The sequence below is a fragment of the Numenius arquata genome, chromosome 7 (genome assembly GCF_964106895.1).
Source record: "Numenius arquata chromosome 7, bNumArq3.hap1.1, whole genome shotgun sequence".
Classification (NCBI taxonomy): Eukaryota; Metazoa; Chordata; class Aves; order Charadriiformes; family Scolopacidae; genus Numenius; species Numenius arquata.
In genome coordinates, this window is record NC_133582.1 from 43114426 (window position 1) to 43130133 (window position 15708).

Sequence of the window (15708 nt, forward strand, 5' to 3'; positions counted from 1 at the left end):
AATTTTTAATTTTTAAGTTGTTTGAGGAACAACTTTGTTCCTCAAACTTGTTGTGTGATATACTCTGCTGTATTTCCTTATGGCTTTATACCTACATACAACTTTCTTCTTTCTAAACATAGCTACCATTCTCAAGATGATTCAACAGTTGAGAACCAAAACTAACTAACCTTTTTCCCCCATCTTCTCATGGTCTGTAATTCTTCTTTTCCCCTTCCAAATGTTCCCCTAGGAACACATCCCTCAATAATACTGCTATGCACTACAGAAGAAAAGAAGGGGATTACAATACTGGCTTTATAAGGGCTCTCTTTGAGGCCCCTCCCTCTCACTTAAAGAGATCTAGCCTAGCCTATGGTTTAAGGAGTCCTGCTAGGTAATTCTAGATTTTTTCCTCTTGTCTTTGTGAAGATCTCAGATTTGAGGCTGGTGAAATAAGCAAGCAAGGAGGGGAGATATTGTGAGCGCATGAAACGTGACTTATCCTAGAGTGGAGAATGCGAATCCTGCCAATGAAAGGGTAAAAAGGATCTAATTGAAAGCATATGTGTAATTTGAAAGCTGGTGGAGAGTAAGGACCAAGTGCTGAGCACCTGAAACTCCAGGTGCAATTAATAGTTCAGCTGCATAGGATCTACTGAAAAAAACATAACCTACTTTATAAGAGATTCCATTTTTAAAAGGTCTTCCTTTTAAAAGGCCACTTCATTTCTCTATTATCAGATAAAAAGAAGAATGGTTGGAAACCTCCATACAACTAAAAGGAAGAATCAGCATGATAGTTTAGAATAAAAGCTTAGCCAACAGGCTCTGAGTTTCATGTAGTAAATTGGCAAATGCCTGACTTGAAGAATTGTATTTGAAAGTGAAAAGACACTCAGAAAATGGATTCTGGGAAATTATGTCTGGTTTAGACTTTATCTGTTTATATATCAAAGGGCGCTGTTCCTAGTAGCTGCATGCCAATCTGTTCTTTCTGCTTTGTACACACTCTAAAAATTATTTTAGGATTGAATTAGCTGTCAGTTTTGGATAGCCTGGATCTCTAGTGCAGAGGATATACAGCCACTTTAAAGACATCAAGCAGAAGGTACTGCTCACATTATGAACGGATGATCAAAAAAGTATGCCTAGGGAATGAGATGAGGCGGTATTATTTTCTATTTTAGAAACTAAGGATGTGTCTGACTGGGAGCACCCATAGCCAGACATATCATCATCTCACAAAATGCAGCTGCAGAAATGCAAAGGCAGACGACGGTCATGAATAGTTATACAAAAGCTCTCCAATGAACAAGGATTGAAGCGATGCAAACTGTTTAGTGCAGACAGGAGACAGGCACAGAGGGAAATGAAGGACAGTACAGAAGAACAAGGTACAGCAAAGAAGGGCCGAGCTCTTATTTGCTTTTACCCTACACAGAGGAAGAACCAAGCCACAGCACATCTGAAACGCAGGAAAGAAGTCTTTTTTAGATTGTCTTTTGAATAAAATAGGAAGTGATTAAAATGTGGATTTTTTTTTTCTGCAGGTCATCTCAGAGGTCAAATGCTAGTCATATTCAGAAGAAGATTGGACAAGTAAGCATATAATGGAAACATTCATTAGAAAGGGTACAGGCTGGGATATCAAACTGTATGCTTCAGGGCATAAATCCCTCATCAACTCTAAGGAATTAGAAACCATACTATCATAAGCAGTTATCCTGGCAGACAGGGAAAGAGTTGTTAATTTCTTTATAACGCTTTTGACCCAGAACACAAGGGGAGGATATTGACACAAAAGGAAATACAAAAATAATTAGCAAAAATACAAATGAATCAACATGTGATGACTTAAGAGAAAAACTCCAACTTACTCTTTAGAAAAACAAAAGGGATGAAACATCAAATAATCCGCCAGAGAGAAACAGAGAAAGGTTCTGAGGTTAAACCTAGTAAGATAGAAATATGAGCAAACAGAAAAAGTGCTCCAATTTTTTGACTAGAAGAGAAAAATGCATCACAGTTATAAAGAGGGTGAAACAGGACTGCGGCATATTGAAGAGATGAATAAAAATGGATTTTTTATTAAAACAAAAATTACAGTGAACCAAATTACAGAGCAGATGCAATATTAAACATTTAAAAGTTTTGTTAATATAAGTTGATGCTTTTCTCAGGGAAGCAATTTGTCTAAATGATTTGCTACAGGTACTTTCTCATCCTCAGCCTGGACATGGTTCAATTCTAGCAGAGGCGGAAGGTAACATGGAAATGATCCTTCCTCAACAGCACTGAAACTTGTTGACAGGAAAGGGTGATGAAACTTCAGTTATGTGTTTTGTGCACAGAAATGATCATTCACCAGGGCCGTTTGACACTAGCTTCCTTTGACACTGAATTCTCAAGGAAGGCAAGCAGGAAAAGAAAACCTGCCACCAATTTTCTGTCTCATGAGGTAAATTAGATGAACAGATTCCAATTGCAGAGTACGCTGTGTTATTAAATTCTTTCAACTCTGAACTCTGCATATGTTGATAGACAATCTGTTGGTAGCTGGAGTGATCTTCATTATCCTAGCTTATGGCCGCAAGCGTGCCATGAGCCATGTTTCTGCCCTGGCCATTTTATTGTCTTCTCCTGTTTGAAGTCAGAAGAACACCCTAGCAAACCTCTTCTACAGCCCCCGAGCAAGACATGTCTTAGTCACTTTATCATTGTTGCTGGAGTTCAGTGAGCAACCATGTCCATACATAGCCCGAACGTTTGTGTTTGGCATGGTGACCTTCAACCTTACAAATTCTTGTAAGAGAATCTCTGTGAGGCTATAACTGAATTGTAAGATCCATGGTGCTGTGTGATCGAGCATAATATCACCGTCGGACCTATGACTTTTTCTACCAGTGTGTGGGACCGCATGTGCTACGTTCACACGTCAGAGAGGCAAGCAAGCAATGTGATGGGGGGATGATAACTGGGGTGCGTGCCTGTGCCCCACAGCTAAAGGTGCACAAAAGACATAGAATCATAGAATAATTTGGGTTGGAAGAGACCTTTAAAGGTCATCTAGTCTAACCTCCCCTGCCATGAGCAGGGACATCTTCAACTCGATCAGGTTGCTCAAAGCCCCATCCAACCTGACCATGAATGCTTCCAGGGATGGCACATCCACCACCTCTCTGGGCAACCTGTTCTAGTGTTTTACCACCCTTATTGTAAAAAAATTTCTCCTTGTATCTAGTTTAAATCTTCCCTATTTTAGTTTAAAGCCATTACTGCTTTTCCTATTGCAACAGGCCCTGCTAAAAAGTTGTGCACATAGATGAACAAAACACCAGCCTTTTATCACCTACTCCATGCTCGGTGGTCAGTGGATCACACCTCATCATTGCATATCAGGCCTCAGAATGGGCTACAGGCATTGGTGTGGCACAGCAAAGGAGTGAGATATAAAGCTAAGAGATGGGTAGCTGTGAGCCATGGGTGATCTGCAGGTCGGGAAGGCATGGCCTCACCAGTCAGAGCCCATCCTGCTGCCCTCATGGAGGGAGAAGGGCAGGTTGGAAGGGGGCACCCAGGCACAGGTCATCAGGCAAGTCCATGGGTGATGAGGCAGGTCCAGGGGCAAGCTGGGAATCCAGTTCATGGGTCAGGGCCAGTGCGTGCATCAGCAGGATCCACAGCCAAGCATGGGCATGGCTGTGATGCAGCTGCAGTGTAGATTGATTGGGACCTAAGAAGCCAGAGCCTGAGCTTAAAACCAGACCCTGGGTGAACAGGAGGTGGGGAGACACCTCCCTGAGTCCTCCCGGCTCTCTCCCTAAGACCACCAGCTGTGCCACAGGGCACTAGATTGTCACTGAGCCCAGGCAGCCAAACCCCTAGAAGTGGTAAGGAGTGCCCTCAGGGCCCTGACATGAGGTGAGACTGTCCTCATCCATTTCTGCCAAACATAAGGAGTATTGTTGTGTTCTTCTATCACAAGTTACAGTTCCAGGGGTTCTCTTTGTAGGTCCCCTCATTTGCCTTAAGCGATCCGTAAGAGCCGCTGTACCTGGTCAGAGTACGTGTCCATTGAGACCTGTTGCCTGCAATGGCTTGTAGCAGATGCACAAAGAACCAACTAAGAGCAGGCAGGGCAGGCACATAACATGGCTTCCTCAGGGTACTTTCATCAGCTTCCAGCAATCTGCTGGTCAAGGATTTCCTGTACCAGAAACAGTGTCTTTAGGTATAACAACCCAGATGAATTTTAATTCCTCCAAGAGCCCATATAAACTGCTGGCACCCACAGCATCCTGTAGCAATGAGCTTTCCTTCTTAGCTTTCCTCCGTCTGTTGAATTCTTTTATGAATAACTCTAAAAAGCAAAAAAATGTATATAAATTGCTGCTGAATTCTTATGGGTAACTGAGAACAGACCTTGGTCTGGTGTAGCTATAGAAGTGTCAGTTGCTTTGAATGATTTGATACTGCTGTGTTCACATGCAAATATGAAATTTCAGGCTTAGAGATACTAGTAAAGGGACTCCTGGGAAAAAATGATACAATGTGTTTGGTTTTTGTAAAATCTGGCAGCCAAAATGTTGAGCAGATTAAAAAGGAAAGTAAAGGGCTTGTTAGTAAAAACGTTATTGCATAGAGATACCTCCAGAGACTAAATGAGCAGAGCAATCACAGCCTCGGTGCCATTTATCACTGAGAGAAGACTCATTGTTCCCACTGTAACTTTGCGTTTCTATGGAGAAGGCCTTCTCTTGGCTTCCTCCCTGTTATGATCAATATGATACACTGAATATGCACAAATGCTGTCTCCAGACTCAATCGAGTTTTCATGATAGAGAAACAGTACACAATTTTTGAGTCAAAAAAGAAAATTATCGTACAGATACTGTATTTGGGTTATTCAGGGCAGCCTCTAACTGGGAAATGCTCGCTAACTCTACGGATTATGGAGGAAATTTGAGAAGTAACATTGCAGAACTGGGACAGATCAGGAGAATGATATCATCCACTGCTGGCATCAAACGCAGGGGCTTTTCCCCATGTCTCTACAATGGGAACATGCACACTGTGGCTTAGGATGCTGCGCTGTTAGACCTTTGTTGCATTGCCTTTTGAAGTACAGGAGAACTTGCTCCATCCCTGAATTTTTTTCCTTGGCATTACACGCATTTGATTGAAGGAGTGGTTTTCAAACACCGCTCTTGAGAGCTTGTTGCCAAAGCTAGCTGGGAGTATATGCCCTAGGGCCCAGCTTAGGGCGTCACGTACGGCACGCTGCCAGCCTATCTTGAGCTGCCCCAAGCAACTTCAGGATGTTGCTGCTCTCCAACAGCAGCTTGGATGAGAAGATATCCCCTTCCCCATGTGATGCAGAAAGCTGATGTCAGTGGTGCTTTGCTGGCTTTAAAACAGTGATGAAAAAGGAAGCCTCCATTTTCCTCATGCCTCCATTTCAGGGTTTTCCTTGCAAGAGTCACCTCGAGGGCTTCTTGTACGCAGAACAATCAACTTACTGAATGCTCTTCAGCTGCTATGATTTTTGGATGAGAGAATAAAGAGTTGCGTTTCATGGTCTCAGGAGATCATTTCAAGACAGGGTTGTTTCTAGTGGAGTTAGTGGTGTCACGACTGGAGTTAACAGAGCATCTCACCCCTCTCTTCCCCCCATTTTTCTATTTAAAGCCCATTATCAGCACACAGGTCACTCAATCACCTTATAGATGCTTACAGTGCACATGTAAGACATAATACCATTCTCTTGCCATTTGTTTTTCCAGAGCATCCCATGAAGTAACACGATCACATTAGCCCGTGATTTACTGCTGTTCCCTTTTGCTTCTCATATCTCTCCATTCCAGAGCGCAGGAAGCTAACCTCCTGCTCTGTTGTCTCAATGCAATTTCCCTTATCGCCTCATGGGAGCTAACTCCCTGTCTTCTTCATAAGTCTTTGATTCTGCTTTAAATAACAATCTTCAGGCTGACTTTACAAAAAGCGAACTGTACTCCCTGCTGTCAATATATGGTAGATTCTGTAAATAAATGAATTATGACACACTTAACAAAAAAATTATTAACAGTGCAAGAAAACAGCATTTGCTGAAACTGTCAATTAACCACCTGGGAAGCCTGCATATAGGAAACATCTGCATTTATTTTTACTAAATCAGAATGTGATTCAACAGTACTGGGTTATTTCATTCCCTTGATTAAATGGGTGCACAGAGTGCCTGTTAATGGAAATAAAATAAATGCACTGTGTGAGACAGGAGAAGGTTGTGGGGATAGAACAAGCACTTTTGGTGAAAAGGAAAGCAGTCTTTATATCCATTTTTGTGTCTCAGAGTATTTCTGCATAATTTACCCAATTCATTTGCAAGGAGTTCTCACAAGACATGAAGCTCAGGCAGCTGGAAATACAGGCCAAATCTCACCCAATGGTAAGAGGTTCTTTAAGTCCCAGTACCCAGTCAGTCTCGTCATGGCCACTATGATGAAGTGAACATCAGTATTCTATAAAGTGGATTTTACCACCACTGATTTATTGCATATTGATGATAGAACAGCCATATATAAAAACCTTTTCTGCCCACTGGCCTAGATTCTAGCTTGTAATTATTAAAGTAACTAACTTGTCCTGAGTAACATGCTCTAACATGCTCTGGGCAATCCTGCTTCAGCAGGGGAGTTGGACTAGATGATCTTTATGGTCCCTTCCAACTCTAAAAATTCAGTGAAATTCAGTGAAAGGTTTGGTAACTGAGCTATTTGAGCATTTCCTACGTGTGGTGTAGACACAGACATAATAGACATGTTTGTCACCCAGACGTGCTACCTGGACTCTCACTCTTCTGGTTCCCTCCCCATTTTCCCAGTAAATAACCACTCAGTAATCACAAAATGGTTACACTGACTAGCTGGGATATTAAACAAACCTGCAGTGCTCTAAGGAATAGTTAGAGTAAGAATTGCTCTTCTAATAAAGAGTTGCAAGTTGCATCTGTTATTAAACATTTAAAACAAATAATTCCAAATGTCTATTATTAAATTACAGGATGTGCTTGCTTTCATCTTTTAGCCACTTGCTATCTACTGCAAAATTACCTCATTTATTTTGTCCAGTGATGAGCGTGTACGTTCAGGTAGCACAGATGAAGCACAGTTGTAAAAGGTGTGTTACTGCATGCATTTTCCGCTAAAAGCATGAAAAACAAGCCTCACCTCCATTCTTAGATTCAGCTGTGATCCTCTCTACCAAAAGCTGAAGGGCCACTAGAAGGCAAAACAGACATTTTTTATAAGAGTGCTGTGTATGTTACATCTTGGCTGCAAATAAAAGGCTTCAGTCTCTATAGCCGATGCTAAAACCCCTGTGTATAACACCATAATGAGTAACAAAAACAACATGAAGGTTCAGGCTGGAGGTATCAGAGAACACTTTCCAGTGAATTTGCTCTGATGTAAACCCAGAGTAGCTCAAATAGAGTCATGTCAAGCTTCTCAGGGTTTACACTGGGATAATATGGGACACCATTTATGAAATGTGGCCATAAATTCACAGGAAAACACTCGTCACTTGTGATATCACTTTCAAGGTCACAAAACACCAGTACAAAAGTTCACTTAAAATACTATACTTTTTTTCCCTCAAAAGCATATGTATCTTCAGAACTCAAGCACTCCCGCAGTACATTTTAAGTTCTAAAATGGCCACAATGAACAACAATCAGCAACACTCACATGCTTTTCCAGCCGAAGGACAATTCAACCATTTTACCCTAGCTATCATTTACCCAGTGGCACAATTGTCCCACTGAGTTACTTCTGTCAGGTAAACACAGCAAAGATAGACTATCCTATAGAGGAATGTGTCATGAATAAGTATTTTCAAGAGTAATTTTGACAGAAATGAAAAACAGAAATTTACAAGCACTAGAAAAATAACTTTCTATGTATATCATGGGCACACAGTCTTTAGTGTCAGGGAAGTCACTCTGAAATTACGTTCCTCCCTCTTCAGCATGAAATTCTGATTGTACTGAAAATACTGGAAACGTCCTTATCAATTTTACTGAGAGAAGCTTCTCTGCCCAGCATTAGTTCAGAATAGCATTTAGCTAGTAACTCTGCTTACTGCCTCCCTTTGGAGCATGCAGACGGGTGGGAAGTGCTTGGTCCTCACCTCATCTGCAGCCCCCCAGGTTGTGAGTTGGAGTTTCCATCTGGAGCAGCTGAGCTATTGATATAAATTAGCAAATCACAAAATTCAGCCCAGCATTAAAAAAGTGGTCTCACTTCCAGTGAAATGAGCTGTCCTCTCCTTTCACATGAGATGATGGGCTAAGGTCAGATCTCTTACCACCTGTGTAACCACTCCTGAGTTTTTCCAAGTCTTCTCAAGCTCTCTGACCAATCTAAAGCACTAACCTTCCACTAGGCGACAGAAGGGACAGATTGGACAAACCAATTTCAGTATGCATCCTGGCAAGCTCCCCTGAGAGCTTTATCAGCTGTTTATTAATGGTTGAGGAGAAGGTTGATAAAAACAGCTGTGCAGAAAGATTAAATGTATTTCATTTCCCATGCTGACATTCATACTGACTCAGAGTTCACAAAAACCTCAGGAAATATTAGCTGTAAAGCAGTATATATCTAAGCTGGTCTTTAAACATATTACACTTCATTTTGTCAATCAGGACCTTTCATCAGAAATAAAAAAGGCAGAAGTAAATGAGAATTTATAGACAAATCCCTTGCCTCAAAATTTGCTGCTTTTACAAACGTTACACACAGCTGCTACAAGAAAGGTCATGGAAAGAATGAAATTTGGATGAATGGACTGCAGACAGTAGCAGTAAACATTTCTGTTTGCCTGGTAGCTTAACAGGGTGTGTAAAAGGACCAGAGCTATGCAGGGGAAGATCTCGCATCCTCATTCTTACTACTCTGGAGTGAATGGTGGAAGTTGGATGCCGGGGAACACCTACTTGCAAACACCTACGTATCAAAGAGTTGTAAAGCAAATGGATAGAAAGGACCTGTAGAAGTTACCTAGTTGAATGCTTCTCAACAGTTTTTCACCACTGGCTCATCAGATCTTAGATGGCACATTTACTGAACCATTTAAACCTCCATAATGTTAGCAAAATATACAGCAAAATAGAAGTGAACAAATGAATAAAAATGACAACAAAAAACCTAAAGCACGAATGATGTCATTTCAGCCCATGTGTTGTTTAGTTATACAAGAAAACAATTATGACAAAACCAAATAAGATTTATCTTTCTTTGCTTAAAGTTTGGCTTGCGCTTCAACTAAAACCAGCTGAGAAGCATCGACACAGACTACTGCCCTGTCCTGTGTATGTTATTCCTCACAGCGTTTGTTTGCAGTGTAACAAAAGACTTTCAGGGATGGAAATTAAACAACTTCCATGAGCAAAACATGGGCCGATCTAGTGGCTGGTGAAGTTGACTGGGTAATCTGTTGGTCAAAATGTGGCCGCTGTGATTCTTTCATTGAGCAATTTCTTAAGAAAATGAAAATAAAAATATAAAACCCATGTATAACCCACGTTCTTTCATTCATTGCTGGAAAAAAAGCACTCATTTTCAGACAGAATTAAACAAGGAATAATTAAAAACTAAACATAAAAGAATGAAATATTGAAAGTCATTAGCTCCCGAGACAATTTTAATGACCTTACTCAAAACTGCCCCGAAATTCATGCCCTGAAAGCAATGTTGTGGAACTAGGATGTTAAATCAAATACCCAGGAGCTAGCATTATATGATACTATGGCATTAGAAAATATTATGATACTATATTATGATACTAGCCTTTCACATTTGCCGATCCTTCTTTACTCTCAAGATCTGAAAGGCGGTTTGACAGTATTATTCTAATCCCTATTTATAGGTACCTGTCCTGGGCTGAGCGACACAGGACTAACTTTTCTTCTAATGCTGGGGAAAACTGCACTTTTAGAAGACTCTAGTGTTTGAATTTGTGAAAATATTTACTTGATAGCCACCCAGGTTCTGTGGGATTCAAGGCCTCAGTGTTTTTGAGCCTTGCCAGGTGCAGGGACAAGGAAAAACGAGACCCAGGCATTTGACCCAGGCTGGCCAACAGGATTATTTCATACCATGAACGTCACATTCAATATAAATTAGAAAGTTTGCTGAGGAGTTCTCTCTCTCCCTTGATGGCGACGGTCCAGACAACTCTTTGCCCCGGTGCCGGAACCCTGAGCCCTTCCCTTCCTCCCCAAGCTGTAGTGCTCGCAGCGTCTGACTTTTGCTGTCCACTGCTGGGAGTGCACAGATTCCTACTGATATAATTGGCTGAGTATAACCCTTGCATATTTTATATTAGTATCGGGATTAATACTGCTTCTTTAGTATTATTGTTAATTATTTAGTCTTATTCTATTAAATCTATTTATATTTCAACCCTTGTGTTTCTTTTTGTTCCCCGATTCCCCTTTCCGGGTGGGGAGGGGTCATCGAGTGATAGAACAATTGTCTAAATGACAATAAATTGTTATGGGTTTTCTCAACCAATACCAGTATCAGAGAAAAATGACTGTTGCAGTTGCAAAGCTGGCCAAGCCTGTTCAGAAAAGGCTTGGCACGGGAGTAGGAGTGATGCTGTACCTCAGGAATTAGGGATCACGTGCTCCTGTTACTAGCACACGAAAATGTGCAGCAAAATGTTACAAAACCTGCCTTCTAGACTTAACACAAGCCAAGGCATCCCATCTGCTATGCCAGGCCAACATGGGGATCTGCGTGCTGCTGTGCAGGAGTTGCCAAGAAGTACAAATGAAGGTGTGGTACGTGGGAGGTAGGTGTTGCTGGTGAAAAAGCAATTTGCTTTACGGTAATATTATTCCTATAACGACCCAGTAAAAGTAGCAAAATGGTCATCTCTGGGAGGCAATATTGTGCTATAAAACCAAATCCCTTGCTCTCCAGAGAATACAGCTCAGCTTGCCTGGTTACCTGAGAAAGTCCATCACTCTCTTCGCTTAATTGTCAAAATCAGCTGTGACATTTTTGATTGCAGGTATTTGAGTTTGAACGTCTAGAGGCTGGGAAGGGTCATGACTGGTGTAGATTCCTCCTTCTGGAATTCATTATTCCACCTACACAGTCCCGGTGGTTTGACTGAAGCAGGCTATGAAAGATAGATTATATCAGTATAGTTTCAAAAAATGTTTGTTGTGTGCACATGAATATGAATAAATAATACTTTAACATGGTTCAGCACTAGTGGAAGCAAAGATTTGTTACTCAAAGATTCTCTGTATGTAGGTAAGGACCAACTCACGCTCTTCCTTTTATACAAAAATGGAAGATAATTTCTGTCAGTTTAGCTTACTGGACATGAGATGAAAGATAATCAAATTGCTAGTAACTAAGGGTGGTTAAGAGGAATATTATTAGATATGAAAAACACTTTTTCAAATAATCCTCTGAAACACCCTTCAGTGCAAGGCTTCAAGACTGAAGTAAACATTGCTCTGCATTCTGTGTAACCTTAGCTTGTGAACCTCATTTAACGAAAAACCCTTCTTAAGCAAACAGGTTAATGTCCCCAGATGCTGATTAATTATATTGACAATTCCCTCAAGCATCAAATCACTTGTTTATCTGAAATTGTTCGTTGGCCACTTTCTGCATACAGGTAATCAAGCATATGTAACAGTACAGATGTCAGCTTGTTATTTTACTTAGTAACTCCAGAAATGAGCACTAATGTGGAAGGAATAATGTAGCAAGATTATCTAAAGTTATAGACAAAGTGAAAAGAATTTCTATATTCAAGACCATGCAGCTCCTAATGACCATTTTAAATTATTCCTTACTCCTCAGGAGAAATGTCTGGCCTACAGAATTATCATGTTAGCCTTGACACCGTGGGCTAATTAGATGTTAAGCATAACAGCTTGAAAAGGAAAAAGCCGCCTTCAACATTAATTCATAAGAGGATTGTTTGAAGAATTTGTACGGCAGACTGTTCTTGTGCACAGTGCTCAGAGGAAGCCAGGGAAACACCAACGCTGCAGATGATTTCTACCCAGGAAGAGAGCCCAGCATTCTGAAAATCAGGATTCTGCCAAACCTCAGCCTGCAATGGTCACGCATCCCTTTCAGAGAAACACCTTTAACAAATAGCAATGCCTAGGGACCATGACCATTTTGCTGAGTTAGCTGAGAAAAGCAATCTTCCCTGCCCCAGGAGATGCTGGTGCGGAGACACTTCCCTGTCTGCTCTTCTGATGAGCAACTACAAATTCCTTCTCATAGCTATTGCTCCGGGTTTTTTTTTTCTGCCAGAATTATATTATTTGGATATCATCACTGGTATAGTACAAACCTTTTAACCAGGATAGTCTTAACCAGGACATCTCCATGGTTGCTAATATAGCACAATTACACTTAATGACAATGAAACTGCTTAACAGGGATATAGTCATTCAGTGACACAGGGAGTTAAGTATTAGCAAGCTCTTACATCAGTGTGAAATGCCAAACTTCTCTTCCATCATAAACAGAAATTCCTGTAATAATAAGGAAATAAATGCCAAAGAAAAACAAAATGCTGTGAATAATCTCGTTACTGCTGCAGTTTTACTTTGGTGGGTACTTTATTCCATGGCAAGTCTTTTCAGAAGCATTTTTGTCTCTTCTTATCAGGATAGCTGTTTAATTGTGTTGGCTGTCTACCAGTTCAGGGGATCCTACTGAATTAACATTCAGATTTGCTTAGCTTTACCTAATCAGATTGTGCAGGTGTGATGTTCCTGCAGGTCTTTCAGTTGAAAAAACAAAGCTTATATGTTGAAGAGTATAGGTTAGAGCAATGAAGAAGATAGGGTGCAGGTATTATACGTTCCTTAGTGTACCAGATTGCTTTTCTTCCTATTAAATTTTATATCACCATTACAAATTACTATTGGAAGAAATCCATGTTTTGTTTGCATTAAATGATTATATATGTATAAACTGGATGCTTAGATTAAGAAAAAGAAAATAAGAAACTTAAGAAAAGAAGTCCACAATAAATACAGGAGAAGTGCCTAAATCATAATTAAAACTGCCTAGCAGCTAGGATGGCTGTTTTTCCAATGATAGAGCACCAACCCAAATCACTCTAGAAAGCAGGGCACAAACCCAATTTCCATTTATCCCTGCAGGTTATCTTCATGCCACAAAAAAAAAAAAAAAAAAAAAAAAAAAAAATTACTTCAAGAAAGGAATTAATGAACAGTTAATGAGTAGCTTTACTTTCAGCAGCCTACATGTAATTTCAAGACCTAAAGACAAACCTGGCTGTTCCTGTGGAGATTTTTAGGGTGTGCAAGAACAGGATGGCCCTCATCTTTCCTGAAACACCTACGCCTGCCCCAGGGCGCTCAGCACCCTGGCTTTTGTACTGAAAGCATTAGGCAAGAGGGTTTCTACTGCTATGGCCAAAGATGAAGTGGGCATAGTGCAATAAAACCCTGCCTATGTCATTGTCCCCCAGCCTCTTCATGCTCGCTACAGCTCCAAGAGAAAGGCAGGAGGTCTGTGCCTGTTGAGCCAGACTAACCCTGAGAAGGAATTTACACCTTGGCACATCAGCTCCAGAAGCTGTAGAAGTGTGACAGCAGTGATGGAAATTTACTTTCTAAAGTACACAGCAAACTGTATGCAGTACTGGAGTAAAAAAGGTTCCAGCCTTCCTGAAGTGATAGGACAAAGGGCAACAGTTTTAAACTGAAAGAGGGAAGATTTAGATTGGATATAAGGATGCCATTTTTTACGATGAGGGTGGCAAGGCACTGGAACAGGTTGCCCAGAGAAGTTGTGGATGCCCCATTCCTGGAGGTGTTCAAGGCCAGGCTGGATGGGGCTTTGAGCAACCTGGTCTGGTGGGAGGTGTCCCTGCCCATGGCAGAAGGTTGGACTAGATGATCTTTAAAGGTCCCTTCCAACCTGAACCATTCTATGATTCTATGATTCTTGTTACTCAAATCATATTTCAGAATACTTACAGTATGGAAATGCCCCAAAGAAGTAGAAAAACATTACTTTTCTGACTAATACAAAATTATGGAAACTTCATAGTAACATCAGAAGGCATATGTACAAAAGATCAGCATGGAATCTTAATATAAACTGTATAGGATCTCCTGAATATTTCCTTCAGCTGAGTTTTTGAACTCCCTGCCAAGCTGTTAATAATGTAAAGAATCTCAAACAATGAACACAGTTCATGTTGTTTGCAGAAAGAGAAGATGATTTATTATTTACAAGAAGATCTAGCAAATAAGTGCTAGATGTCCACTCATGGGTACTTTTGTCCATACTGCCAGGTTGCTGAGGGTATGTACACCAGTTTTGTTCTTCAGTTTATCCTGGTTTGATTTCATTCATAATCAACAACTGCCTTTTTATATTTGCAATAAAATACTGTACAAACAAAATTTGGGAGTATACGTGCAGTAAATCTTGTATCAACACTGACTGGCTGCCAGATTTGGAATCAATTCACTGATTAGTTTGAGAGTGATTCATGTGATTCATTTAAATCCCTGACTTAAAAACATTTATAGGAAGAGAACTGACAGCATAAATAGCACTTCAAAATGCTACAACTGTTCTTTCCATGGACCCTGCTTTTGTGAGGTGCATGGAAAAGTTTCTGCTCAGGTACAACATGCCATAAGGTGATGATGTTCATATGCCAAATTTTTCAGCCCTTCTTGCAATAAGAAATGGTAATTGTTAACAGGTTTTCTGAGGAAAAAGTGGAAGAAACGCCACTATTTTTCAACTGAAAGGAACACCAAGAGATGGCTGAATAGGGTACAACGGTTAAATTTTTGATACACCTACAGCTGGAATTTCAGAGCGCTGTATGTACACTACTTCTAGTGAGGAAAGAACAAGTAAAATTGCATTTTGGGTTTGGCTAATAGAAGAAGTCCCTGTGGAGAGTCCAACAGTTTGCTGGTGCAAGCGTTAATTAGACTAGAAGCTTCTCCCAGCGCTGTCATGTCAGACCTGGTGCTTTCCCTCTCTGTACACCTCCGCTCAATACGCATGGGAAACCTGTAGTCCAGGTCTAACCATGGCCTTCCAAGCTGTCCCAACTGCTTTGCAGTTCTCCAGGAGCTGTGCAGGAGGGATCCTGTGTAATGAACACACTATTACCCAAATGTCAGGGCTAATGCTGGAAAAGAAAGGGTTCTTGAGACTGGGCCTTGTTTTGAAAGACATTATGAAAAAAAAAAAAAGTCACAGCATTAAAAAATGCTCTCTTGCATAGATTATGAAGGAGACAACCCTAGGAGATCAAAAAAATTCAATTATTTCTTTTTATTAGGACACAGCTGCACGCTCCCCCTTGAACAGAGTGAACACATATCCTCTTGCATCTTTGAACTCATCCGATTTTGGTTGTTTGTCATGGGATACTGTCTTCTGATCCTTCTAAGGCACTTCCTTTCTCAAAGTCAAAACCACAGCAGCATTTTAATAGATAAAATAAATTACTGGAAGCTCTCATGCCTTAATTTAGGTACACATATAATCATTGTTTAGTTGACCCTTTCATCTGTTTAAGTCTGCCTGGACATGCTGGAAGCAGCCAGTTTTTAACAGAAAATGACAGATGCCCAACTGCATTGTAGTTTTTTTTCCATTCTCCAGCTCCTTTGGGAAA